This window comes from Eschrichtius robustus, chromosome 10 (genome assembly GCF_028021215.1).
Source record: "Eschrichtius robustus isolate mEscRob2 chromosome 10, mEscRob2.pri, whole genome shotgun sequence".
NCBI classification, from domain to species: domain Eukaryota; kingdom Metazoa; phylum Chordata; class Mammalia; order Artiodactyla; family Eschrichtiidae; genus Eschrichtius; species Eschrichtius robustus.
The window spans coordinates 13,233,493-13,261,225 of NC_090833.1; the positions used below are offsets into that span (position 1 = coordinate 13,233,493).

Below are 27,733 nucleotides of genomic sequence, written 5' to 3' on the forward strand. Positions count from 1 at the left end.
ACAGGTCGAGGCAGCAACCTCTAATACTGGCAGCAGGAGAAAAGAAGTCAGTACTATAGAAAGAGGAGGTGCAAGGCAGGGGTGTATGTGTGTGCTGGACCTCAACAGTGATCAGGAAGATGCAAATTAAAACTACCAGATGTCATTTCACACCTTTCAGGGAGGCAAAAATGAGAAAGAACAATGACCCCAAATGTTGACAGGGATGTGGGGAAGTCTTTCTTCACTGCTGGTGGAAAGAAAAGAATTTGAGAACAATTAGAAAAGAGCTAGTTGAAACTGACACACACACACACACACACACACACACACATACTCTTAAGACCAGAAATTCCCCTCCTACATGTCCAGTCTAGAAAAATGCTTCAGACTTGCACATGGAGATCTGCACAGAGATGTCTACTGCAGCACTGTTTGTAGTAGCAGAATGTGGGAAGCAACCTAAATGTCCACCAACAGGGGAACGGATGCCCCAGTGGATGACTCCTTGGGGCAGTCATTCGGTGGAATAGGGTAGGACTCCAGGGGGCAATGTCCACGGACCCCTACAAAGGACCCAGTTCTATAAGATCAGCATGAATCAAACTCAGAAATAAGAGGTTGAGTGAAAAAAGTATGTTGCAAAAGGAAACAGAGTGCAATCCACTTATACTTTTTTTAAGAATGTTCACAACAGCTTAATTTGTAATAGCCAAAAACTGGAAATAACCAAAACGTCCTTCAGTAGGTGAATGGTTAAACCATGGTACATCCAGAGTGTGTGAGGCAGAATAACGTTCCCTCCAAAGAAGTCTACCCTAATTCCCAGAACCTGTTAAAATATTTTATATGGTAAAAGGAACTCTGCAAATGTGATTAAGGTTAAGGACTTTGAGATGAGAGTGTATCCTGGATTTCCAGTTGGGGATAATCTTAAATGTGCAAGAGGAAAGCAAAAGGATGGCTCTGAGGGATTCAGTGATGCAAGAAGAGACAAGAGAGATTCTAAGCATGAGAGGAATGATGGAAGAATGGGGTCACGAGCCAAGAAACGTGGGTGACCTCTATTTAGAAACTGGCAACATCCCTCAGCTGACAGCCAGCAAGAAAATAGAAACCTCAGTCCTACAAACACAGGGAACTGAATTCTGCCAACAAGGAATGGGCAATGAAATGGAGTTTTCCCTAGAGCCTTCAAAAAGCAATGCAGTCTACTAATACCTTGATCTTAGTCCCTCAAGACCCACACCAGACTTCTGACCTACAGAACTGTAAGATGACAAATCTGTGTTGTTGAAGCTAAGTTTTTTTTGTTTTAATTTATTTATTTTTGGCTGCGTTGGGTCTTTGTTGCTGCGTGCAGGCTTTCTCTAGTTGCGGCGAGCGGGGTCTAGTCTTTGTTGCGCTGCACTGGCTTCTCACTGCGGTGGCTTCTCTTGTTGCAGAGCATGGGCTCTAGGCACGCGGGCTTCAGTAATTGTGGCATGCAGGCTCAGTAGTTGTGGTGCACGGGCTTAGTTGCTCCGTGGCGTGTGGGATCTTCCCGGTCCAGGGATCGAACCCATGTCCCCTGCCTTGGCAGGCGAATTTTTAACTGCTGTGCCACCAGGGAAGTTTGAAGCTGCTAAGTTTTAACTTGCTATGGCAGCAATAGGAAACTAATACACATGCCATGGAATACTACTCTGCAAAGAAAAAGGATTGAAATACACAACCACTTGGATGGATCTCCAGGGCAACATGCTTAGTGCAAAAAGCCAATGTCAAAAGGTCACATGGTGCACGATACCATTTATATGGCATTCTCAAAGCGGTAAAGTCATAGAGATGCAAAACCAACTTGTGGTTGCCAGGAGTTAGGGATGGTGGCGGGCAGGTAGGTGGGTGTAACCATAAAAGGGCAGCACAAGAGGGAGATCTTTATGGTGATAGTCTTGTGTCTTGATTGCAGTGGTGGTTACACGAATTTACACATGTGCTGAAATGGCACAGAGTTATACACACGCATCGTACTGATGTGCACAAAAGATGAGAAAGGAAGGAGGAAAGCAGACACTTGACATCCAGAAGCTGACCTGGCATTCACAGCTCTGCCATGTTATTCTCCTTTTGGACATAAACAACCTCACAGGATACCAACCTCAGACAAGGCTACCATGATAAAATGAGGCGAAACAAGTCCACTTTATCATTTTGTCTAAGCCACTGACAAAAGCCAGGTCACTGCGCCACCCACAAAATACCAAAAATCTCCCCACCTTGGCGAAAATGAGTGTCTGCTGCTTCTTTACTGATGACAGCTTTATCCTTGTGCTGCCTCTTCTCCCTGGAGATAAGATTTGAGATACCCCATCACAGAATTGCCCCCGCTTTCTGAGAGCAGCCAATCAAGAGTGAACCCCACTTCCTTAGACGTCCCCCAAATCACCCAACCAAAGCCCAAATCCTAGAGTAGGTTCTCTCTACCACACTCAGAGATGTCCCGTGGTTCCCCACAGTGTGTGTTCTCCATCACTGCAATAAATAATAAACCCAACTTGTGCAGCTGGAGGTGTGTTTCTGGTGGGTCTTTGGCTGGAGGGCATTGTACTGGTTACATGAGATGTAACTATCAGGGGAAACCGGGTGAAGGATGCACAGAAGCCTCTCTGTACTGGTTTTGCAACTGCCTACATATCTGTAAAACTTTCAGAATGAGAAGTTAATAAATAGCCTATCTGAAATACATGGAATCATATCTGTGTGTAAACAAATGAGATTTTCCATCCCAAGAAACTCAATGCAGAAATGTATTCCTATCCAGTGTTCCCTGAGTAGAGAGAATGGCCAGCAATCTAGAGGCAAGAGGCACAGAAATATAAACACCACTGCAAAGGCTTACCATGGGCTCTTTAGACTGAAACACATTTGCTGTCTACATGATTAAACTAATATGATGCTTTACATTCTGTTTGTATGTGTGTGCACTTACATAGAAAAATATCATAAACAGCTCAAAAACTTGGTATCAGAGATACTCTTTGGAGAATGGGATGGGCTACAGGTGGGAACCGTACCACTTGCTGAATGAAGAATAATTCAGCCTTCCAAAAACTAATAGTAAAATTAAAATAGAAATAGGTGGTATGATGATTCAGTACAAATTGTACCCTCTGAATACATCTGAATAGGAAAAAGGAAAAGAAGCAAGAGAAAAAACAAAATCAGAAAACAAAACAAATGACATTGAAATCAACAGCAGCCCAAATGACCAGTTAGAGAAAGTGGATCAGAAAAGTCCAAAAATTAGATTTAGAAACAAACTCATGGGTGAGGGAATGAAGTTCCCCAAGCGTAAAGCTGCCAATGAACTGGTGTCCCAACTTCCCCTCCCCCGCCACTGCAGGAGTGGCTGAATGAACTGCAGGAAGAGCCAAAGGTAAGATCACCATGGCAGCAGGTCAAGGAACCTTCAGAGTGTTAGAACTTTTCAGACACGGCAGTCCAACTGATGCCACTGTGTATCTGTGTGCGTGTGTGTGTGTGTGTGAAGCACACCTGTACTGTTCTTATCTGCTCTTAACAGTTAGCCAAATGAAGAGTGAGTTTGCCAAAATAGTGCACTGATACGTTGGTAGGTCTCCTACACACACTTTTTCCAGTTCAGACTTTGGCCATCCATCTTTGTTTTTTATTTTATTTATTTATTTTTGGCTGTGGTTTCCAAACCCTTTTACATATGTTGATTGATAACAAGTGCATTGTGGAGAAAGAAAGAAGTTTTTTCCAGTTCAGACTTTGGCCATCCATCTTTGTTTTTAATTTTATTTATTTATTTTTGGCTGCGTTGGGTCTTCGTTGCTGCACGTGGGCCTTCTCTAGTTGCGGCAGGCGGGGGCTACTCTTCGTTGCAGTACGCGGGCCTCTCATTGCAGTGGCTTCTCTTGTTGCAGAGCACAGGCTCTAGTCAGGTGGGCTTCAGTAGTTGTGGCACGCGGGCTCAGTAGTTGTGGCGTGCAGGCTCAGTAGTTGCGGAGCACGGGCTTAGTTGCTCCACGGCATGCGGGATCTTCTCGAACCAGGGCTCGAACCCGTGTCCCCTGAGTCGGCAGGCTGATTCTTTACCACTGCGCCACCAGGGAATTCCCCCATCCATCTTTGGAAGAAGGAGGAGACGTGGTTCTTAGAGGTTATTAAACCTTACCTGCCTGTGGTAGGCGGAATAATGGCCCCCAAAGAGCCCATCCTGATCCTAGAACCCATGAATATGTTACCTTCAATGTCAAAAGGGACTTCAAAGACGTGATTAAGGATCTCGAGATGGGGAGATTATTTTAGATTACCTGGGAGGGCCCAATGTAATCACAAGAGTCCTTATAAGAGAGAGACAGGAGCATCAGAGAAGAGAGGGAAGGCGATGTGGTGATGGCAGCAGAGGTGGGAGTGAGGTGGGGCCATGGGTCAAGGCAGCTTCTAGAAGCTGCAAGAGGCAAGGAAACTGATTCTCCCCTAGAGCCCCCAGGGAGAATGCAGTCCTGCCGACACCTTGGTTGTAACCCAGAGAAACTGATTTCAGACTTCTGACCCTGAGAACTATAAGATAAGAAGTCTGTGTGTTCTAAGACACTAAATTTGCAGTAGTTTGTTCCAGTAGCAATAGGAAGCCAATACACCCACTGATCAAGTTTCAACTTATTCTAGTAAAAATGGAGGGGTAGTGACATCACACCATTGGCTGATCCAGGACTGTGGACTCTCAAGGTCCCTTTTCCAAATCGATGGCTGCCTTAAAAGGAGAAAAGCTTCCTTTTGGAAACATAATATTCATGACCCTATATAATGTAAACTTCTTTCTTTCTCCACAATGCACTTGTTATCAATCAACATATGTAAAAGGGTTTGAAAACCACGAAAGTATATGCTACCTTTCTCGGTTATTTTATAATGTAGTTTAGAGATGTTTTCAAATCTGTACATAGAGAATATTTATCTTTTGATAGTCACTCCACACACTGTGTATTTATCCTTAGTATAGATACTAAATACATTACTAAAACTTCTTTAGGGTATATAAGCTCCAACAACAGCACTCCAGAGAGAATCATGATTATCAAACCCTAAATATTCAGGTATAGAATTAAATTCACTCTATTTTTCATTTCATTCAGAAAATATAAATGATTTCTTTTTACCCCAAAATTCCACCTCAAGACTTAGTGTTTGTTCACAAACTATATTATTATTTTTTCGGTGTGAGAGCTGGAATTAGTACTTTATTTTTAAAAATGACAAGAGAAAAGTACCTTTAAACAGTTTATAAAAGCATAATAGACTGTGTAGAAGTTGCTCTGTTTTCCTTAGAAACATGGGTACTATTAAATTAGAACAACATGGCTATACAACAGTCTTATAGTTTTCCAACAACTTAAAATAGGCATAAAGTTTTAAGTGTGTACATACTGATTTTTTATATATAACTTTAAAATTCTCTTTACCTTTCTGTATTTGACAGCTTGGAATTCAAATTTTAAATTATCTCTAAATAACAAGGTCCTACTGTATAGCACAGGGAACTAAGTTCAATATCCTGCAATAAACCATAATGGAAAAGAATATGAAAAAGAATAAATATATATGTATAACTGAATCACTTTGCTGTACAGCAGAAACTAACAGAACATTGTAAATCAACTATACTTCAATAAATAAATAAATAATCTCCTAGTTTCTAATTTAATGATTTAATACTAAAGCAAACTGAATTTCAGCTCTTTGTGTAATTTTTAGCTTGAGGAACAGTTGACGCATAGATTGTACATTAGGTCCTATAAGGAACATGAAGCTATAATTTGACAAAACAAAAGAGCAGATTGTTTTACGTTCTACAAAAACACCTGTGACTGCCCTGGGAACTTGGAGGGAAAGAAAATTGATGCAAACATGAAGTTCATGCTACCGGCCATGAGTCATAGAGTCCTTTGTCTCTGACCCACGAGTCTCGTGTCTTCTGCCGGCACCCGGGAAACTCTACCAGGCTAGGTTGCTAGTCAGCAAGTAGGGTAAAATCTCCACCCTTCATAGTTATTAACAAAGAGCATCAAAAATACTTAGGAACAAATTTAACAAAACAAGTACAAGGCCAATAACTTTAAAAATATTGCTGAGAGACATTAAAGAAAATCTAAATAAATAGAAAGATACACCACTTTGAAGGATTGGGAAGACTCAGTCTCGTTAATATGGCATTTCTCCCCAAACTGATCTATAGATTCAATGCAATTCTAGTCAAAATCCTACAGGCGTTTTAAAGACACTGACAGGCTCAATTTTACATTTAGATGGCAAAGCAAAGGACCTAAAAGAGCCAACCAATCTGGAGAAAGAAGAAACAGGTTGGGGGATTTATATTACTTGGTTTCAAGACATACTTTATAGTCTTGAAATGTAACTAAAGTAATCAAGATAGTGTGATATTAGCAAAAGGATAGAAATATAGATCAATGGAACAGAATAAAGAGTCCAGAAATAGTCCCACATATATGTGGTCAATCGATTTTTCGAAAAAAGTACAAAGATAAATTGGTGGTGGAAAAGATAGTTTTTTCAACAAATTTAGCAGCAGAACAACTGGATATTTGTATGTAATAAAAATGGACCACCAGGAAATGTGGAGAAACAGATCTAAGAGAGACAGGGACTGCACTGTATGTGTATATTTATCCTCAAGCTGACTCCTAAAGTAGGAAACATCAGCTCCAACTTTAACAGGAAGAAACTGAAGTTCAGAAACATCAACTGAAAGGACCATGACCACACGGCTAAGAAATGCAGAAGGCAAGATTCGAGCCTGGCGAGCTCTGAATGGAAGGCTGCCCCAGGATGGGAAAGCGCCTCCATGGAGAGATAAGTGAGAGGATAACAGGTCCCAAGTCCCCTGGAAGGCTGAGTGTCCTCCCTGCCCTTGGCCTCTCTCTACATCTCCAGGTGCCATCCCAGCCCCGCTACACGGCAGAAAGAGATAAGGGATGCCTCATTTGACTGCATGTTTTGGTCCCCTGATGTTGGGTGTGGGGAAGGGAAGAAGTCTTGAACCTATGGAACTGCGATAACCTGCTATCTCTCAAAAGGAATCAGGATCAGAGTTCAAGTTGTCTTTAAGTTCAGGACGTGGTTCAGAGTCAATGGAGGTTGCCCACTGTTTCGGGGGTGGGGTCTGCTGGGAGATAGGCATGGAAATGACTGTGGAGGGCTGGGGTCCAGAGCACCTCCTGCCCCGGGAATCCTCAACGTAGAGCATTTGGTAGGAGCACAAGAACTCCTCAGAGGGGACATGGAGGGGTCAGGCTCCTGGTTCTCAGAAGGTGGGAGGGAAGCGCTGAGAAGATGTGCCTCCCAGCTATGTCTCAGGATTCTGGGTAGGGCCTCCCCAAAGGACAGCACAAGTGTTCACCCCTTAGTCCCCGGTTGGCCTCATGAATAGCAGTCCAGCGTAAGTGTTGCAAACTTTCAGCATCTATAGACACTGTCACCAGCTCTTCTCTAAGCCCCTCTACTTGAGTCCCTTAACAATTGCCTTTGGGACTTTCCTGGTGGCGCAGTGGTTTAGAATCTGCCTGCCAATGCAGGGGACACGGGTTCGAGCCCTGGTCTGGGAAGATCCCACATGCCGCAGAGCAACTAAGCCCGTGTGCCACAACTACTGAGCCTGCGCTCTAGACCCCGCGAGCCACAACTACTGAGCCCGCACGCCTAGAGCCCATGCTCCGCAGCAAAGAGAAGCGACCGCAATGCGAAGCCTGCGCACCACAACAAAGAGTAGCCCCTGTTCGCCGCAAATAGAGAAAGCCCACGTGCAGCAACGAAGACCCAATGCAGCCAAAATTTTTTTTTTAATCTTTAAAAAGCAAACAATTGCCTTTGACCATCCATACTTCCTATTCCTCATCCTGACATACACGTCACTTTCAAAGAATCCCCTGCCTTCCAAGAACTCTGGGTTTCCCGGTCACTCCAAGGATTAATTACCTGGCCTGAAGGGTTCTCTCTTCCCTGAGTCTCTTCTTGCTCCTTTGCTTTCTGAGGATTTCTAGGAAATTTAGCCTGAAGTGTCACCTTCTCCATTTTTACTCCTGAGTTTTCTCCTGTGATTCTGTAGCCCCAGGGTCTATTCCAGGCCCGGCAGAGAGCTGGCATTTATCTGTACTGCTGGAATTCAGGATATAAGGAGGTCCCAGCGTGGAGACATGCGTTTGCTCTTCTCCACCGTGTGCAATTTCTCTGTACCCATTTTTGAAACCCACAATGCAATACTACACATTTTGAAGCATTTGCAAATGTAGTAAAAGCGTAAAAGCACACGTGGGCAGGACATGCACCGCCTGCAGGAGGCTGGTTATCCCTGGGGAGAGCGTAGGAGGCTTTAGCTATATCTCAGGGGTCAGCACATTTTTTTCATAAAGGGCCAGAGAGCAAATATTCTAGGTTTGTCTCAACTACTTAACCCTGTCAAGGTAACATGTAAACAGCCACAGACAATATGAATAAGTGGGGCTGTGTTCCAATAAACTTTACTTATGGACACGGAAAATTTGAATTTCCGATCATTTTCATGTTATAAAACATTATTCCTCTTTTGATTTTTGTTTCAACCCTTGAAAAATGTAAATGCTATTCTTAGCTCACAGGTCATACAAAAACAGGCGGTGGGCTATATGAAAACAGGTGGGATTTGGCCTGAGCTGTACTTTGCCGACCCCCTGCTGTACCTGAATCGTTTTATTTCTAAGAAAAAGAAAGAGAAAAAAAAGAAGAAAAGAGAATCAATCATGGCAATGTTAACACTTGCTAAATCTGAGAGGTGAGTACCTGGGTGTCTGCAATGTTATTTTCTACACTTTTTATACTTTCAAATATTTTAGAATTTTCAAAAAATTCAAGAAGGGAAAAAGCCTGGAAATCACCTTCCACATGCTCCCAGAGCTTATCACTGGGTGCTAGAATTAAAGGTGATTTTTTTATTTTCTCTCTTGCATAATGGATATTTATTACTTTATTACTTTTGTAATCCTAGGGGTTGGGGGAGACGGGGAAAAACACTAACATAAACATTATATTCTTTAAAAAAAAGAGGAGATGGAGTGATTTGGCCCATAGCTGGTGGTCTCCCCTGGGGAGCATCAGTGACCCAGGAGCCTCTTCCATAACATCCCCATGAAGGGCCACCCCAGCTCCCAGCCCCCGGGCTCCCCACTCCTTAAACTGGCCCCTCCCTCTGCAGATGGCTCTCCCTCTGGGGGTGGGACCGGAGGGCTGCATCCCTGGTTTTCTGAAGCCCAAGGTCCTGTCCCAGGAGGGCTCAGAGGCTGCCACTGCTGCTGGGGAAGGGCCCTCAGGGCCCCAACCTGCTTGCTGCTAACGTGCAGCTTTGAACAGCTTCCTAGACACCAGGCGGAACAGTGACCACACAGACAGTTAATGGGAAACCCAGGCTTCCCTCAGACCTCCACAGCCACCCAGCTTCTCCAGCAATGTCCACTTCTGCCCGCCACCCTCACCCCTCAACCATTTGACCTCCTGCAGCCTCTAGTACCTTTCCACCACTTTCCTGAAGCTACTCCCCAAAGGCACCCCCTGCCCAGTCTGGTGCCCCCCTCCCGCCCCTGCAGCATCAAGAGTCAGAGCAGGCCTGTCAGCCATGCCCACAGCTCTGCTGCCCCCTCACCCCAAACCCTCCCCACTTGCCTGGGCCTATCCCACCACCAGCTCCCACCCCTCTCGCTGTGAGGACGACCCCTGACCTCTCTCTCTCCCCGCTCAAACCCATTGCCTCTTGCACCAGGACGGCCAACATAGTCACCTGTGATCACTGATACCCACTCTCCCTGCTCCCCGGACCACATCAGTCTAGCTTGCTGGTTGCTTAAAATCATTTTCCTAAATTGCAGTTCTGGTAAGTACAGTGAGAGTGAAACATCCTGAACTCTGCCACTCAGTAGCTGGGTGACGCTGAGGAGGTCAATTAAACAGCCTGAGCCTCAGTTTTCTCATCTGCAAAATGGAGCTGATACGATTATCTGTGAGAATGAGGACTTAATGAAATGATGCACATAAAGGACTTAGAAGGGCGCCTACACTGTGTTAAGTGCTCAAAAAATGGAAGTCGGTGCTATTATAATGACTGTTACTTTCAAAATTCTCCCTTTGATTCCGTGTGGCCTGCCAGGGGGAGTTCCAACCTCATGGCTCACCATCCAAGGCCCTGCCTACCCTTCCAGTCACACCATCTGCCAACCCGCTTACAGGACTACCTTCCCCATAAGCCCGGCTCCCTGGGGGTGGGGGCTGACTGTATCCTCCACGGCAGCCCCTGGCACAAGGCTTGCAAACAGTAGGTGGCTCACTAAAGCTCTGCTGCTCTGAACAAGTACAAGTGACACTTGTAGCAGCCTCTGGGGGAAGGGAATGCCAAGGAGCCATCTGAATGGCTCCGATCCCCACAAGTATCACATTTTATTTCTAGATCAGCCCTAATAGAGCTGCAATTAACCCCTCAGGCTTTGGATGAACAGATAATGACAACTCACCCCGCCTATAATGATACCCTATGTTGTTTCACATCTACTTGTTCAAAGTGCTTCTGAGCCCAGAGATGTTTAGTGACTTGCCTGAGGTCACCAGCATTTATGGTGCAGTCAGAAGGACTCCCACCCTGGCCACACACCTGACCCAAACTCAGTCCCCAGGATAGAGGGATAAATGGATAGAAAACCGCTTTTCCCGAAGACTATCCCAGATTGCCAATTTACTGGTTTCCAACCTTTAAACCCAAGTTCTACAGTCCCCCAAGCCAAGCAGGACACCAAAAGGAGCCCCATCCCTGGCTGCCTGGCTCCCTCTGGCCCCACTCTCTTCCCCTCCCCTCTGCTCCCTCATCCACCCGAGGCTTTAGGGGAGCGGGCAGAGCCTCACAGCAGCCATCTCTTCCTCCCTGTGCTCTGCCTTTTCCATTTCACAGCCGTGTCAACACATCACCCCTAAAGGGCCAAGAAAAGAGAAATAACACAGCCCAGATGCCGACAGTGCTCTCCTGTCTGTCAGGGAGAAGAGAGGAGGGAAATAAAAGCTAACAAGACTTCCAAAAGCAAAATCCCCAAACCTCCTCTCGGGTACCTGGCAGCTGTCAAAGTCAACACAGGAACCTGGTGGAGGGGGGGGAAACCCATCCCAAATAAAACCCAGGCAGCGGTGGAGTCTGGGATTCACAGACCAAGCACGGCTGCATTTCCAAGGGGCTGCATTTCCAAGGGCGTGTTAGGCACCCTCACGGCCTCATCTTTCCTGCTAACATACAGGCGGTCTGTCTAGACTGTGAAACCAAGCCTGTCTTTTCTGAGTACCGAGTCTACTCTTTTTATTTTTGTATTAGTATTATTTGGAGGGCTATTGCGCTTCCCCTCACTTCCTTATTTATGCAATCAGAGGAAATCACAGCACAGACAGCCACTTCCAAACTCAAGGCCACGTGGGCCAATTTCAGATGGATAATTAAATATTGAACAAACGCTGAAATGTCTCTACTGGATCGGGATGGCTAAAAATAACCACCCTGCCACTCCACGCGCGGGCATCTCCGCTGTTCCCTCTCAAATCCCTCCTCCCAGCAACTGTCAAACACAACCTTCCCAGGGAACGGCGGGTGGGGGGCGGGGGAGGGCTGGGAACCGATTCCCCAAACACCTACTTAACAGAAAACAAAACTTCAGCTCCCAGCAAGCTCCTAATGTTCCTGACCAGGAAATACTCTCCCTTTCCTGACATTTAACCAAGTGGCCTCGAGAGGAAGGTGCAGGGGAAATATCACAGCCATTGCTTTTCTTTTAAAAATAGTCAAGAGGCTGTGTGTCATTTCGAAGCAAAACACGTATGCGGTCGGGGATGTGAGCACATTTGTATCAAGTTACACAGGAATTCAACCCTTATTCCCTCCCACCAGGAAGACCCAGCAAGGAGCCCATCTGCCTCAGTGTCTCGATCTGGGCTAACATTAGGAAAAGGAACAAACAAAATCAACACCAAAATAGGATGCAAAGCGCTGTGGATTCCAGATCTGGATCTCTCCTTAACGTCTTTACATACCTCGGGAAAGTGGCCTTGGCTCTCTGGGCTTCAGTTTCTCCAATTGTCAAGGGGAACAGTTAGCTCCCAGGGCCACACAGGTCGATCCCTCCAACCTCCCCCATCAGCAGCTGAGCAAAGCAGGCTCCGGGCCTGTCCTTGTGCCACCAGGTTTCAGGAAGTACAGAACGCAATAGGGCAGAGAAAGAGCGCCCAGGAATCAGAGCTCCAGACCTGACCCTTTGAAGCGTGCTTCTAAGCGTGAACTTGGGAGTCCGGTGGCCTTGGGTCGAACCTTGCCTCTTCCTCCACACCCTGAGCTCAGTTTCCTCACCTAGCAAAGGGAAGTGATGGTAATGACCCCTACCTCCTAGGAGGGTTGGAAAGGTAAAAGGAGATACGAGATAGTCAGGTGAAGCTCTTGACACAGGGCCTGGCACACGGTCAGCTGGGTAAAAGGAAGCGATTACCTTCCTTGTTATTAAAGGTGATGAGGACGCGCCAGAAACACAAAGACCAAGAAGCTGACATTCCAGCAGATGAACTTGGGCCTCTGGCCTCCCTCAAGGACCTACACAGCTCCGGGAAGTGGGCCTCAAGCTGTCTGCTCGTCTCCAGGGACCTCACAACACGGGATGCTGAACCCTCAGCACAAAGGAACTTGGTGGAAAAACAGGGCTGAGTCTGTAAGACCGGTGACCTGCCCAGGGAAAGGACATGGCTGGTAGGCATGAATGGGGGCAGGATACAAGGGTGGGGGCCGGGGGAGAGCCTGGGCCTGAGGGGGATGGCCTGAGTCATCCCAGGCAGACAGAGGGCCCAACGAGGAGGATGGACCCTCCCCACCTCAGATGCCAGGGGGGTCATTCCCCTGCCTCCCTCCTGAATTATGGTCAGGACTGTGGAAGCGGATGGCCGTGAACACTCAGTAGATTTGCTGACTGTGCAAATCAGATAGAAGGAGAAGGTGGCCTTTTATCAAAGCCAAGGCCTAACTGCAGAAGGATCCGCCTGCCCACGGGATAGCGAGGTGGTGCGTTCACAAGCCCAAGATGTGGAGTGGGGCAGAGCTGGGCTCCACCGTTTCTGAGCTGCATGACGTTGGACAAGGCTCCCACTCTCTGGGACACAGTTTCCTCACCTCTAAAATGAGAATGATGCCAGTATCCATCTCCAGCGTTGTTGTGAGCATGAAATAAGGCAAATACATAGCATTAAATAAGGCAAATACAGAGTTAAGCTCACTGCCAACACTGAGCAGGCATTCGGCAAACAGAAGTCATTTGAACTTTATTACACGTCGTGAGGAGTGAAGCTCCCACTACCTGACTTATGTAAAGGTCTGGAGAAGCCGGAGCCAATCCCCAAAGGAGGGATGGTGTCTCAGTAGGAACAAAGGAGGAAACAAGGCAGAAAAAAGTATACGTACAACTTCAGAGGTCTCAGCCTTGGGCCCTTGGAAGGACATTTAAAGACCAGGGGGACCACAAGGTACAACCAGCCCCCGCCCTCAGGGCTGTTCTCAGGCTTGTCCAGCCCCTGGGGCCCAAGCTGCTGCCCAGGGCCCTCTCAGCAGGTCTCCCTGAAGCCAGGGTCCCCATGGAGAGGTCCCAGCGCTCGCCCTTCCCTACGGTGGCACCCAGGCCCCTCCCTAGCCAGCGCTCCCAGTTAGGAAGCAGCCGTGGCAAACCAGCACCCTCCCCAACCATGTTGCCATCTTCCTGGGGGCCAGAAGTCCTGGGTTCCATACCCTGCTCTGTGAAGGTGGCCCCTCTGTACCTCAGTGTCCCCCCCTCTGGACGTCAGGGGTTGGATCACTCAGCTGCCAACTTCGAAGTCCTGGGAGGTGACCCCCACCTCAGGAGGTCAGCCCTAGTCCTCCTGGGCACCTCCTGCCCGGGAGATTCCTCAGGGGATGCTGGAGAGCTCCTGGGAGCTCCCTCCTGAGGCCCCTCACACAGACTCCAGCATACCTCGGAAGGAAAGACACAGGTGGAGGGGAGTGGGACCACACAGCAGCCATGACACAGGGCCATGCAATGGGGTATGTGTGGGCGTGGAGAAGGAACTGACCCTCTAAGGAGAAAACATAGGCCAAGTCTGCAGCGCCCAGGCAGGGCCTGGCATGTGCCTGGACCCCAGGAAAAACTCAGGTGGAGACACGAAGAAAAGAATCAAAACCTCCCCTGAGTACAGGGATGGGCATTCCAAGAGGTCACCCAACATGTGAGGCAGCAGGACAGGATTAGCCCCAATTGACAGATGGGGAAACTGAGGCCCTGGGATGTGCCAGAATCACATAACCGGCTCATGATCGAGCTGGGACTAGAGTCCGTTTCCCACTATCCACTGCCCTGTACCCCCAAAAGGGCTCTGTGCCCCAGGGCAGCTCAACAAGCCAGCCTCCCCAACCAACTGGGGGCTTGTCAAGAGCTGGGAGCCTATGCAATTCATCCCCATGTGCCCCCATGCCCAGCACATAGTAGGTGCTCAAGACGTGTTTGCTAGTTGAATGAATGGGTGGACTTTATCCAGGGCAAGAAGAAAACTTGTATTTCCCCAGCAGCCCTGGGGGTACAGGTAGGTCAGACAGACAGACAAAGCTTTTCTTGACCTTGGTGGGGGTAGGTGGGGAGGTACCCTGGCTGGTGACACACTTTTGGGGGGCAGGACCCCCTCAAATTCATGGGCCACGCCCAGCCTTCAAGCGAACTCAGGGTCACAAGGCACAACGCAAAACGGCCAGATGACCCTTGCCATGCAAAAGTCACTGTTTCCACCCTGCCTCTGGCCATCATCAAACTGCGTGCCCCCCTCTACCAACAACAGATTCACTCTGCCCATTCTTCAGATGGAGAACTCAGGGCGCAGAGGAGGGAAGAGGCTTGCTTACTGCCCTGCTTTGGTCACACCTGGGGGACTGCAGACACTGTCCCTCACTGGCGGCCCCACCAGGGACAGCCTTAGTCTCGAGTCTGCAGCGAGCCCCCTTCCACCACCCCAGAGGGACAGTAGGGGCGGTGGGCAGGGAGCTTCCTCAGAGGTGGCAGTCTGGTCACAACCCTTTCCCTGGCTGGGCCAGCTGTGCGTCCCCACCACCAGCCAACTCTTCCCTGCACTTTCCTGTTTCTGAACAAACACACGCCTGCGTTCTCGGTCGTTGTCCTTCCTTGCTCGTGGCAGAGGCCAGAATGGGTGTGAAGCAAGGGCCCAATCAGGGTTGGGATGCTGGGTACCACCGCCTCCTTGGGGATCTGATGATGTCACCCTCATGGGACCAAGCCCCGCTGCAGATGGGGAGACTGAGGCATGAGGTCAGAAAGGACGAGCTCAAGGCCTCGGGGTGGCTCCCCCAGCATGAGTTACCACCTGGGGGCGGGGGTGTGCTGCCCTCAGGAGGAGGGGCAGCCCTGGAGGCAGAGTCAGGGATCTGGGAGTTTAGTGGAGGGAGGTCAGTGATGCTCTAGCTGCCCCCAACCCGGGTACCTCCACCTCTCACCCTGCCAGGCAGCTCCCAGCCCCCACCCATGACTCCCCATCACTCAAGGGCCTTTATCAGGCCCAAACTACTGCTCCCCGCTATTCCCCTCCACCAACCCAGGCCCTCCGCCATCCTGGGATGAACTCTGCCCACACACCCAAGAGGTTTTCCAACTCCCTGTCTTTGCACAGCTGCTGCTCTGTCCAGAGTAAGGACATCCACAGCTCATACTCAACTGTGGCCCGAGTCCCAGGCAGCGCAGGCTTGCAGCTTTCCATGCCTTTGCTCTCGGTCTTTAAACAACCCTGCCATCACCACCCCCATTTACCAGACAAGGCCACTGAGGCTTGGAGAGGTAACTGGCCAAAGGATGGCTTTGTGCAGAGCGGGGGCTTGAACTCTGATTTGATTCAACCACTCCCTCTGCCAAAGGAAACTCTACCCATCTGGTGAGACCCAGTCCAAATGTCACCTACTCTGTGAAGCTCTCCCTGATTTCCCCAGATGTAACTTCTGTTCAGGGAAGGCTCCCTGAAGGCTGGGTGCTCCTTCGAGGCTGGGACACAAAGCAGTGACTCCTGCACAGGCGAGCCTGGGAGCTGGGGCTCAGGCAATGGCCAGACATGTATTGATTGTCTCTGGCCCAGTCAGCTGAGCAGGAGGGGGACTTCTGGTCCTCTCTGTGCCCGCAGGGATGGAGCTGGGCTGAGGTGAAGAGTGAAGGAAAGGTCACACGGGGCATCGAGCAGGGGTGGGGTGGGTACAGGAGGACTCATGGTGACCTGAGCTTAACTGGCCATCTGTACAGCTCCCATTTCTCACAACCTGAACCCATTTCCTCACGGAATCTTCCATGTATCAGTACTACTAGCCCCCTTTTACAGCTCAAGAAACTGAGACTCAGAAAAGGGAAAAGACTTGCCCAAAGTCACAGTGCTTGAGCCCAGATCTCTGATCGCCCAGGCCAAGCCTGGAGGGAGGGAGTAGCCAGAGGCCTTTTCAAGGAAGGCAAGGGGGAGGAGATCATAGGCCTTGGGAGACCCTTAAAGACTGAACTCCCAGCACACACATGTGTGCATTCCCAACCTCAGCTTGAACCCTCCCACGCACAGGGAACTCACTACTTCAGGAACTCACCACTTCCTGAGGAAGCCCTGTACATTGTTGTTCAGCCCTGACTGTGGGAAAAGTCTTCCCCATTCTGGGAGAAGCAAATGAACGTATACTGCCTGCCTGCCTCACTTATCCTCATACTGACGAGAAAACTGAGGTTCAGGGGCAACTACAGGGCCCAGGCCACACAACCAGTGCCCGGAGGGGTGGGTATTTGACCAGATTCCAAGCACAGATTTGCTCAAACCCCTCTGGGTCAGGCTGGGCACCGGGCCAGCCTTCCAGATTCCCAAGATAACCTGATGGTGTAAACTCAGCCCAGGTGCCCACTAGGTGCTCCCAAGCCCCTTCCTCCCTCCCACCCACGGGCACCTCAGTGGGCCTGAGCCTTTGCCAAGGACTCCAGCCTCCCCAGGGCCCCTTCGAAGCCCTCCTCCTTCCAGGGGGCCTCCCCCCACCTCCTACCCAGAAATGGAAGGAAGTCCCGGCCCCCACCCAGCCCCCTGGATCACACGCCTTTCCAGCTGAGGATCGTGTTACTGGAAAAAGAAAATGCTGCTTGCACCTCCCCCTCCGGGTCCTGCCTCCTGGCCTTGAAAAGAGAGAAACTCATTTCAAAGGAGGTGGCGCCCACCCACTCAGAGACGTCCTGGACAGATGTTACCCGCCACCACTCCTGTGGAGCCAAGGACCCCTGGGATAGGACCCCCTGAGGTCCACCCACGTGTCCCTCCACCCAAGAGGCGGGGGAGTCCACTTAAGTCCCAGAGGAGCGAAGAGGGAGTTGGGGGGAGGTAAGCTGAGCGGCCAGGGCAGTGCGGGCAAGGGGAGGAAAGCCAGATCGCTCAGGATGATGATACCCCCCCGCTGCTGAGTAAACTGAGGCACGGTGGTCAAAACTGAGAGGTGGAAGAAAGAAAGCTGAACTGCGATCTCCCCTTTGCCTGCCCTTGGCAAGAGGAGACACCGGAGCCTCAGTTTCCCCACCAGGGTGGAGGGTGAGGAGAAGCTGGGGGAGTGGGAAACAAGCAGACACAGTTCCGGGCAACCCGAAGGGGCGGCTGAGAGGGTCCGGGGTAAACAGACAGCAGGAGGACCCAGGGTCCCGGGCCTCCCAGGGCATCAGGCGGTGATCCGGCGCTAGGGAGGGCCTGGGGTCAGGGGTCGGGGTGGCGCCTACCCCTGGCGGGCCGGGTCCGGCTGCGGGAGCGGCTCCTCTGTCGCTGCAGCCGGGGCCGCCTCAGCAGCCGGTAGTAGTAGGAGGGCCTCCCGGTGCTCTTCCTGGCGCCGCCCGCGGACATGCTGCCGCCCGCCGGGCACCGGGCCGGGCCTGGGCGCGCTCACACGGGCCCCATCGCCCGCTCCGGCCGGCCCGGCGGGCGTCCTCGCGTTCTCCCGCGTGCCGCTGCGGCCGCCGCCGAGGCCAAGGCTGCCCCACAAAGTCGCGCAAACTCCTCCTCCTGCTCCCGCCCTCCCCGGAGCAGCCGGCCCCGCCGCGGGGGCCGGGGACCGGGAGGCCGGACTGGCACGGGCCCGGAAAGTCAGTGCGGGAGAAATCCCGGCCTGGAGTCGGCGAGGCCAGGCGGGCCGGAGTGCCCGGGACCCCAGGCAGGTCCCCAGGACGGTCACCGCCCTCCCCCCCGCGCCTGAAAGCCCGACCTCTGGGCGCACGCGGCGTCCCACCCCGCCGGCGGGTATAGACAGTGCACACCCGCGTGTGGGCGCTCCCTGGCACTGGGCAGGGCGCAGGCAAGGCGACCAGGAGGGCACCGTGCTTCCGAACCGGGAACCCTCGATTAGGGTCCGAATGAGGCCGGTGCCGCAGGGCCGGTTTCTGCCCCAAGCTCACTGGGCTGAGTGTCGATCCGCAAACACACCGTCCAGCATGCCCCCCGCCCCGGCAGATAGAAAGACTTCTCTTTCACGAAGGATACTCGCCTGTTCTTTAAAAAATCGTCCCGTTTGATACGCGTATTACTTTTATATATTTACAGCTAGGGTGTATATGTCAAGCACAGAAAAAGTAGAGAGAACATAATGAACACCTATGTATCCCTCGGGTCTTCGCCAAATCAGAACTTTTTGCCTCTTTGATCTAAACCCTTCTCCAAATGAAACACCTCAGGCGCTGTGAGGTCTCCCTCCCGCTGGGCATTTACAGCAGTTCTAGCAGGACTGCGGGCAGGGCAGAACTATCCCTACCCCTCTGTAGGGAGAGGAAACCGAGGCTAGAGAAGGGAGGGTGCCAGCTCCCTCTATTGCATCCTGCTGAAAGCTTTCTCCGAGTCACGCGCTCCCCCAGCTCAAGAACCATCCATGGCTCCCAGAGTCCAAAAGCCACAAGTCCAGAGAATCTTCTTTGGTATTTGAGACTCCAGCGATGTATCCTCAATCAAACTAACTCCCAGCCTCACCTCCACTTCTCCCACTACTTCTCACTCCTCTTTACTCTACTCCCAGCAGGGACTGGCCTCCTACTGACTTTTCTCTGCCTGGCCAAAGTCTGTTGTTCTAGAGCCCACCTCCTCCAGCCTTCCCGGACCACCCTGGCCATTGGCTGCGGTACCTCTCTCTACCCGCCAGCCTCTGCAGCAGCATTTATTTTTTAAATTATTCTGACAACCACCTACCTCAGTTCCATCCCTTCAAGTACAGAAGGGGAAACTGAGGCCCTGACAGGAGGTCTGACTTGCCTCAGCGGCAGAGGCAAAGGGTCTTAGCCAGGGCTCTGACAAGTAGTCTTAAGGATGTGTTGGTGGGAGAGTCATGTGTGGGTCCTGAAGGAGTCTAGATGTCCTCCTCCAGCACAGCTGAAAAGGTGCGGCCCTGGAGGGGGCGGGGCAGTCGGCAAGAATCCAGACCAGGTTTTGCACCTCACAAAGGGGACCCCCTCCCTTACTCCCTCAGCCAGAGGGGAGGGCCCCCAGGTCAGAAGCCTGGATCACAGCTGGAAGCCAGGCGCCTTCCCAGGACTAGGGGGGAGGGGCAGGAGGGGTATTGCTCCTCCAAACCCAGTCTGGGTTGTCAGAAGCTATCAACTCCCCTGGCCCCTCTCCCCAGAGCTCTGGCCAGTCCCTGGGGAAGATGGAAAACCACAGGGCCTGCAAGGACCCCATTAGCCTCCTTTGGGTTAAGCATTGCTCTGGCTCATTTTCAGTAGCAGACATTACCAGGAGCCTCTTTTACAAGTGCAGAGGCCCCTGGGAAAAGTAGCACCCAATTCCTCCATCCAGAGGCAAGCTGTGGGCCCTCTTAGCGAGCCTCCTCCAGGACACAAGAACCCAGCGCAGAGCCTCCCCATTCAGCTGGGGCTCCCGCAGCCACCTACCCACACCTTGGCACTTCCAGAAAGAATAACCTCCGAAGCCAGGCCCACCAGTTTTGGGGGGAGGAGGACTCCCAGGAAGTCCAGCTCAGGGTGGGGACAAGAATCCTGTTCCCAGGGCCTGGACTTCACCTGGCCCAGTTTCCTCCCCAAAGCAGGAACTCCCTGATTGGCCAGGTCCTAGCCTTCCAGGAAGGAGACAAGACACTGATCAAGTGATCAAGCTGATTAAGGCTGGGACAAGTGGTCTTAGCCTGAGGCCCCCAACTAGCAGATTTAGGTGAGTGTGTGTAGAGGGAAGGGAAAGCAGCCAGGACCTCAGCATCTCATCTGTAAACACAGTTGAGTTCCAGAGGTCTGGCATAGACTCTGTTTATGCTTGGGCTTCTCAAGTCGTTCTCTGTGCCTCGGTTTCCCTGCCTACAAGGAGAAGTTACAGACTCCTAACCTATCTGCCTTGTGGAGGGAGGGTCAGCTAATGAAGAGGAAGAAGCTTTTGCATTTCTGGCCTTCGGATAGGGTGGGCATTGCCACCCACCCAAGCTGAACATCTCCACGGTACCAGCTGGAGGACTGAGTAGGAAAGGGACAGGGTGGGAGGTAGGAGAGGAGGTCCAGGACCCCTGGGATGGGCAGGCAGACAAAGGCTGCTCCCTGCACACCCAGCAGAGCATCTGGAATCAATCCCGCTGTGGAGCAAGCCACCTACCTCCTCCCACTGCCCCGTGGCCTCCTCCCTTCAAACAGAAGCAGCCCCCCTTCCGGAGACTGCCCAGGCTGGAGGAAGGGCACCTGAAAATGTCCCCCACCCCACCCCGACCACTTCCTGCAACAGACGCCTTCAAGGGCCAGGCCCTGCCAACCTGTGAGCCCCGGGCCCTGCAGGGAGGGTAGTCCCATCAGTGGTCTTGTTCTCCCACCTCAGTTTTGCCTCCAGAGGGTCTCCTGAATAGGCCCAGCTCCCACCTCCCCTACATGATGCTTTGTGTGAGGATCAAGGCTGTAGTCTCCATGCCCCTCAGCCTCCAAATGGCCCCAGCTCATTAAACATGCATATTTCTGGGGTTCCTCCAAGACTCTTGATTCAGTGGGTCTGGATGGGGCCTGGAAATATGCCTGTTTAGCAAGTACCGGGCAGGGGGCTGGGGACTAGCTAAATCAGATCCCACCTGACCCCACCACCACCTTCAGTGTCCCTCAAAAGCCCCCAAATTTGAACTCCCAGAGTACCGAAAAGGACCAAACTCTGTCACAAGCAGCGAGCCCCTCTGCACCCCTACCCACTCCATGCACCCTGATCTATCTGCTCTCAGCCCCCTAAGGCTCCAGCCTCTGCCCTGGTGGCCAGATGGCTGCCATGAGGCTCTTCCTTCTGCACCCACCTGGTGAACTCCTCCTTATCCCTCAGGACCCAGCTCAAACATCACCTCTTTTTTTTTTTTTTTTTTTTTTTTTTAATAAGAGGCTCTTTTCTTTTTTTTTTTTTTTTTAATTTATTTATTTGTTTATTTATGGCTGTGTTGGGTCTTTGTTTCTGTGCGCGGGCTTTCTCTAGTTGTGGCAAGCGGGGGCCACTCTTCATCGCGGTGCGCGGGCCTCTCACTATCGCGGCCTCTCTTGTTGCGGAGCACAGGCTCCAGACGCGCAGGCTCAGTATTTGTGGCTCACGGGCCTAGTTGCTCCGCGGCATGTGGGATCTTCCCAGACCAGGGCTCGAACCCGTGTGCCCTGCATTGGCGGGCAGATTCTCAACCACTGCGCCACCAGGGAAGCCCTCAAACATCACCTCTTTAAAGAAGCCTAAGCCCCCAACAGAGACACCCCCCATCCCCGCCACACCCCACCAGTTAGGTTTGAACAATGAGGACACAGGAGAAGACCAGAGAGGGATGGACCCAAAGAATTTCCCTGCAGGCAGAGGACCATTGGCATCCAGAGGTCTGGAGGAGAATTACACCCTGTTGGGCTGGAAGTCCAGGTAAGCCAGAGGCCAGGCCAGGGCTGGGTCAGGAGGGGTCAGATGCAGGGAGGGGACCAGCCCAGTGCAGTCTCACATCTGTTAGGTTTACAGTCAGTGAGGAAGGAGCAAAAAAAGCATATAGTCAGAATTACCCTTGAAAAGCCTTAAATTGCCCATCCAGGACAGTGTTTCCTCCAGTGTAAAGTCAGATCACCCATTTCTTCAGCTTCACGCAAAGCAGAAGGGCCTGACCTTTCCAGAAGGGCCATTTTTGTGCAGGAGGAAAACAACAGCAACAGCAATAATGAACATTATCTAACACAAGACTCCACTCAGGGAGGAGAGATGCTCACGCCTGGAGGGGACCACAGAGTCCAAGACCTCTAACATAGGAAGTTTACAAGTTTGGCCTCGAAAAGGCTGTCAGAGGGTGAAGTTTGGATTTAATAGCAATAAACTGTATTCAGCATTTACTGTCTGCATTATCTATGCACATTATCTCATTTAACTTATGAGGCAGATGGTCACCACCTTCATTTTACAGAAAATATTGGGGGCACAGGGAGGGTGAGGAATTTCCCTAAGGTCATACCGCTTGCACTAGGAGTCAGGATTTGAACTCAGGCAGGCTGGAAAGAGCAAAGGTCTTAAGATTGAGCAGGACTTAATGCAGACATGGAGGAGGGGCAACAGCCTGGAACTTTCCTTAAAAGCCAGCTTTGACAAGGAACAGGAGGAGGCGAGAAGGGATGGAGTCCTCACAGGGGAAACACTGGAGCCCACCAGGCTCCACACAATGGGTGTCTGGAGGGCTCAGACCTGTCAGGTTTCCTGTCGGGACGAGGCTGGGCAGTGGCGACCAGGGGAAGTCCCCAGCTAGGCAGCCCTGCACACATCCGCCTCCCAGGCTGGTCTCAAGCTTTGAGTCGCTGGAGCCCTGGGCAGGGTGTGGGTGGGAGTGCTGCGGGGGACATTCACGGTTAAGGTCATGGGCCTCTGCCATGGGAGGTGGCCCTGTCTGGCAGGCAATGACGGCTTCCTGTGTCCACTGTTCATCCGGGAATGAGGTTGGACCACGTATAGGACCTTCATTCAGATGGGGCAGGCTGGAGCAGGGGATCTCCGACACGGCGGAAGGCGGAGACAAGCCCGAGAGGTCAAGCTCGAGTGCTCGAGGCGCAGCCAGGTGTCCACCACCTCCACCAGCCCCTGGACTTCCTGAAGCCATCAACAAATTTAACGACATCCTTCACAGAAAACGGCCCACTCAGGGCCGCGATGATCCCGGGCTTAGATGGCCCTGCCCCTCTTAACACAGGCAGAACGAAGGAAGCAATCAAGCGTGGACATTGGAACACACACAGACAGAGCCTCGGGGAATGTGAGTGTTTTTCTGAAATCAAGTCACCCAAAACTGGGCTGAGGGTGAACCCTTGGGAGAGGCAGGGCTCTAATAGGGTGGAAGGCCAGTGGGTGGGGTCATTGTTTCTTTGGGCACTGTGTAACTCAAAGAAAGCCCTTGACATCTCTGGGCCTGAGGTTTCACATGTTAAATAAAGACGAGTTATCTCTGCCCAACTCACCTCCATGGATCCCATCAGGATCTAGAAACTTCCTCCAGTCCCAAACCACCACCTCCTGCCCTCCAGAAGCCCAGAGAAGAGGATATATCTCCCTCATACATGACAACAGCCTGTCATTAAAATCCTGGAAGGTCAGGTTTAGAAGGAAGCTTCAGAGCAGGTGATGGAACCAGGGAAGCTGGGGCCCTATAGGACAGCCACTTGGCCAGAGGAGCCTGCCTAATTCATCGCAAGCCGAGATCTGGCATCAATTCTCCAAACATGGAGGTTCTGATTGCCCCTCCCACCCCAGCAGTCAGGCTGGGGCACGGTCACTCCCCGCAGATGGGGCAGTGAGGCCATGGGAGGGAGGGATTCCCCCCGAGGTCACACATGAGAGTTGGGGGTCAGTCCACCTCGGGACTTAAACAGAGCTGCCAAGACCCCCTTTCCCTCTCAATTACCTGGACCACCCCTCCCAGATGCCTGATGCGTTCTGGCCACAGGTGTCCAGCCTTCCACTCCCACTGCTCCAAAGCTCGGGGCTCCAATCCTGTGGCTGGGAGAGGCAGGGATCCACTCTCCAGGCTGAGCCCCAGACCCCCCTTCTTACCCCCACCCTAGCAGCCGGCATTTCAGCCCAGATGGCCTGGCCTGGAGCGACTCTCTCTGCGTACTTCCTCTCCTGCCCTGACCCAGAAACGCTGCCAAGCTCCAGGTGGGCCCACAGCTCCTCTTTCTCCCAGCCCAGCCTGGGGCCGAGGCTCCAGGTCTCCAGCCTCCTTCCTCCCCTTCCAGCTGATGGAGCCAGACAGCTCCATACCCACTGGGCGACAGGAGGGGGTGGCATATGGTCCCAGTGTGAGGTTAGAGAGCCCCCTCCCTTCCCAGGCAGACCGGCCTGGTCATCTGTGAACCACATCGTGGCTGGCACTGGCCTGGGTTCTGGGGGGAGGGGTCTCGCTCCACCCCTGCAGATCCCACTGAAGAGGACAGATGAACCAGCCCAGTAGCCAGCTCCTAGGAAGCTTCCATCTTGGAAGGGAGCTGAAAGAGTATGGGATTTGGAGTGAGGAATCAGCACTTCTTGGCTGCGTGACCTCAGCTTAGTACCTTTACCTCTCTGTGCCTCTGTTTCCTCAACTATGGAGTGGGCTTGATGATACTTAAACTTTGTGAGGTTGTGGAAGGTCAAATAGCATAGTGAATCAAAGCCCTGTGGACAAACTGGCTCACATCTGCCGCTCCATGCTATTTATTTTCTCACCAATCTGTGGGCTCCCTGAGCAGAACAGCCAGAGCTGGTCAGCACAGTTACTGGCCCAGAGCAGGCTCTCAGTAAGACTGACTGGGAGAGATAGTGGCAGTGTTTCGGAAAAGTGGCTGAGTCCATCTCATTTGGAGTCAGCACTGAGGGAATTTGGAAGAGGGAAAAATCCTGGAAGACTGCCTGGAGGAAGAGTCATTGGTACTGAGCTAGAAGGCTAAGTAGGAGTTGACTGAGTAGAGAGCAGAGGAGGAGCAGGCAGCATGAGCAAAGACCCAAAGATGGAAACCAGCAAGGCATATACTGGGGGCAGCATATAGAACTGTGAGGCTGGAACAGAGGACAAGGAGGGGGACTGGGGAGCAGGCTATATGGGGTATGTAAGGGTAGGATCAGGGAGAAGAGATGGGGAGATAGGTCCAAGTAGGGGTGAGGCCCAGACAGCCCCTCCAAAGGGGAGAAGTAAAGTGGTAAGGAGGGAACCCTGGCCAAGGAGGCAGAGGATCAGGGCTCCAGGCCTAGCTCTGCTGCTGTGTGGCTGCGTGACTTTGAATAAGTCACAGCCCTCTCTGATCCTCACTCTGCAACTGAAAGGAGAGGCTGGCTCCATGAGGCAGGCCTGCAGGGGTGGGGCTAGGCTAGATGCCCATGAACTACAGTGAGAGCATTCAGAGTTTCCTAGCAGGTTTCTTGAGGAACCACTGGCTAAGATGGTTCTAGATGAGACTGGATACCCTTCTAATCCTTGAAGGTGACACACATGGCCCCACCTCAGGGCCTTTGCATATTCTGTTCTTCTACCTCACACACTTAGCCCAGACCTTCAGATGTCAGCTCCTTCCTGCCATTCAGGCCTCAGCTCAAATATCACATCCTCAAAGGCCTCCCCGGCCACCTTATCTCACGTACCTCTGCCCCAATCCCCACACCCTATCCCACTGCCTTGTTTTATTTTCTTCTACTTATCGCTTCCTGAAACTATCTTATCTGTGCATTCGGCTGTTCACTAATTGTCTTCCCCCAAACTTTAATGAGGGCAGGGGCCTTGTTAGTTCTGTCCCAGGCATGTCCCTAGTGTGCACAGCAGCGCTCAATAAACATTTGATGAATGAGGTGAATGAAGGGAGCTGGGCTCAAAGCCCCCCTTCTTTTTTTAAAGAAGGGAACCAGGGGCAAGGGACTTCACCTCTCTGGGCCTGGGTTTCCTCCATGTGACATGTAGACAACAAGCTACAGAGTTTACTTTCAAGCAGCAGCCTAGGGCTGGTCGGGAGGTCAGGATGTAAGTCCTGACTCTATGCAAGAGCTGGCACAGAAGAAATGAATGGATGAATAAATGCCTTTGCTTTGCTGTGTGCCTTTGAGCAAGTCCCCTCCTGTTCATAGGCCCAGCTTCCCCTCCTAGAAAATGGAGTTGCCTGGGTGGTCTTTCAGGACCCTTGGGCACTGACACTCAGAGCTTCTGTGCCCAGTCCGGAACACACATGGGAGCCACAGCAGGTGTTAGAGGAGAGGCAGGCTATGCCAGTGCCATGGTTCTCGCACTTACTGGCTTTTCCTGGAGATCCCACCCAGCCCGTGGCTGGCATCCTGAGGCTGTGTAGGTGAGAATTAAATGTAGCTTCTGCAACTGTCACCCCGTCAACTCCCCTTGAGAGTGAGAACAATGCCAGCCCTGCCCCCACCCTAGGAACACCATTTTGTCTGGAAATTCCACCATAGGGGAGGAGGAAGGGCTGGGGCCCTAGAATTTTTGTGCCTGCTCAAACAGGAAGTAGCTGAAAGTTTGGGGCCAAGGAAAACAAGTTCAGGGTCATCCTGGAAATCAGCCCCTGTTCCCCCTATGGTTAGGGACTTGCCCCTTTCCCCAGGTGGGGCTCTCCTGGTAATTAATGATTAGCACAGTGTGGGGCGGGGACGGTCCAGGACCACAGGCAAAGGCCTAAGAGGAGGCAAAATTCATCCAGCCTCATCTGGCATACCCTGGATGACAGGGAGCTCACTACTGAACTGGCCCCCTGTCCTCAGAAAGTCTGAAAGTGAAGACGCCTTCCCACAACTAGGATTTGCAGGAGACCTTTAGGGATCTAGTGGTCATCCTACTGTCTACTCACGGCTCAGAGGGCTTGTGACCTGCCCAGGGTAACCCAGACACCCCCAGCTACTCCCTCAGTTTCCAGCAGCAAATGAAGCTGTTCCAGGCACAAGTAAGGAGGAGCCAGCAGGAGAGTTGGCGCCAGAGTCTGGGCTTCAGCCCCACCCCACATCCCTGCTGGCTAAAATACCAGGGTTTGGGGGTGGGGGGTTGACCTCTGGCTGGCCTTTATTAGAAAGCCCAGAGGACATTGGAAGGGGCTCTGAGTTGATCCCAGTCCCATTGAGAGCCCTAGGGAAGCAGCCTGGGTTACAGAGTCCTTAACACAGCCCCTCTGACACCTCGGCCTTCTCTCGCCCTGTAGCCTCTGCCCCAGGAAATTGCAAGGCAGCTTCAGAATTTTCTGGGCCTGCTCTCTCTGACTTCATGTTTCTTGTGTCCTCCTGGTGCCCCCTCTCTCGTACCCACCCCCTTACATGGCCTCCTGTGCATGTACAGACCTGCCTTCCCACTCAAGCCCTATGGTGGGCTCCTTCCAGGCCCTACCGGGCCAGGCCCACAGAGCAGCCTGGAGCCCTCGGGAGATGCTGGCTGGTGCTGCCCCCTGCCGGGCTGCAGAGCCCTGGGAAAAAGCCTTCTTGGCCCTGGCAGGACCGACCATGGGGAGGCCCAGCCTAGGACTCCCAGGGCTCCAGGGATGTGCCCCCCAAGGACCCCAGAGTGGCCTGGCACAGGGTCCCAGTCTGCTGAGTGATTTAGACAAGCCTTGCCCACCCCGTCTCTGCCCAGTTCCCAGCGGTGCAAAGCGGGTAGAGCAGAACCTCAGTTCTCAGACTTCAAGGCACTTCAGTCCCCTGG

The 27,733-nt window shown here is 51.9% G+C and overlaps 1 protein-coding gene across 8 annotated transcripts in view; it reads right to left on the minus strand.

Moving 5' to 3' along the window:
• DAB2IP (DAB2 interacting protein) overlaps nt 1–27,733 on the minus strand; it is a 194,246-nt gene that overhangs the window by 108,577 nt on the left and 57,936 nt on the right. The window contains exon 1 of one of the 8 annotated variants that reach the window (XM_068552323.1): nt 17,847–17,960. The exons of the other annotated variants lie outside the window; for them this stretch is intronic. The gene's annotated coding sequence lies outside the window, so the exon portion shown is untranslated. Of the gene's footprint in view, nt 1–17,846; nt 17,961–27,733 lie in introns of those variants that run through there. 8 annotated transcript variants of the gene reach the window in all.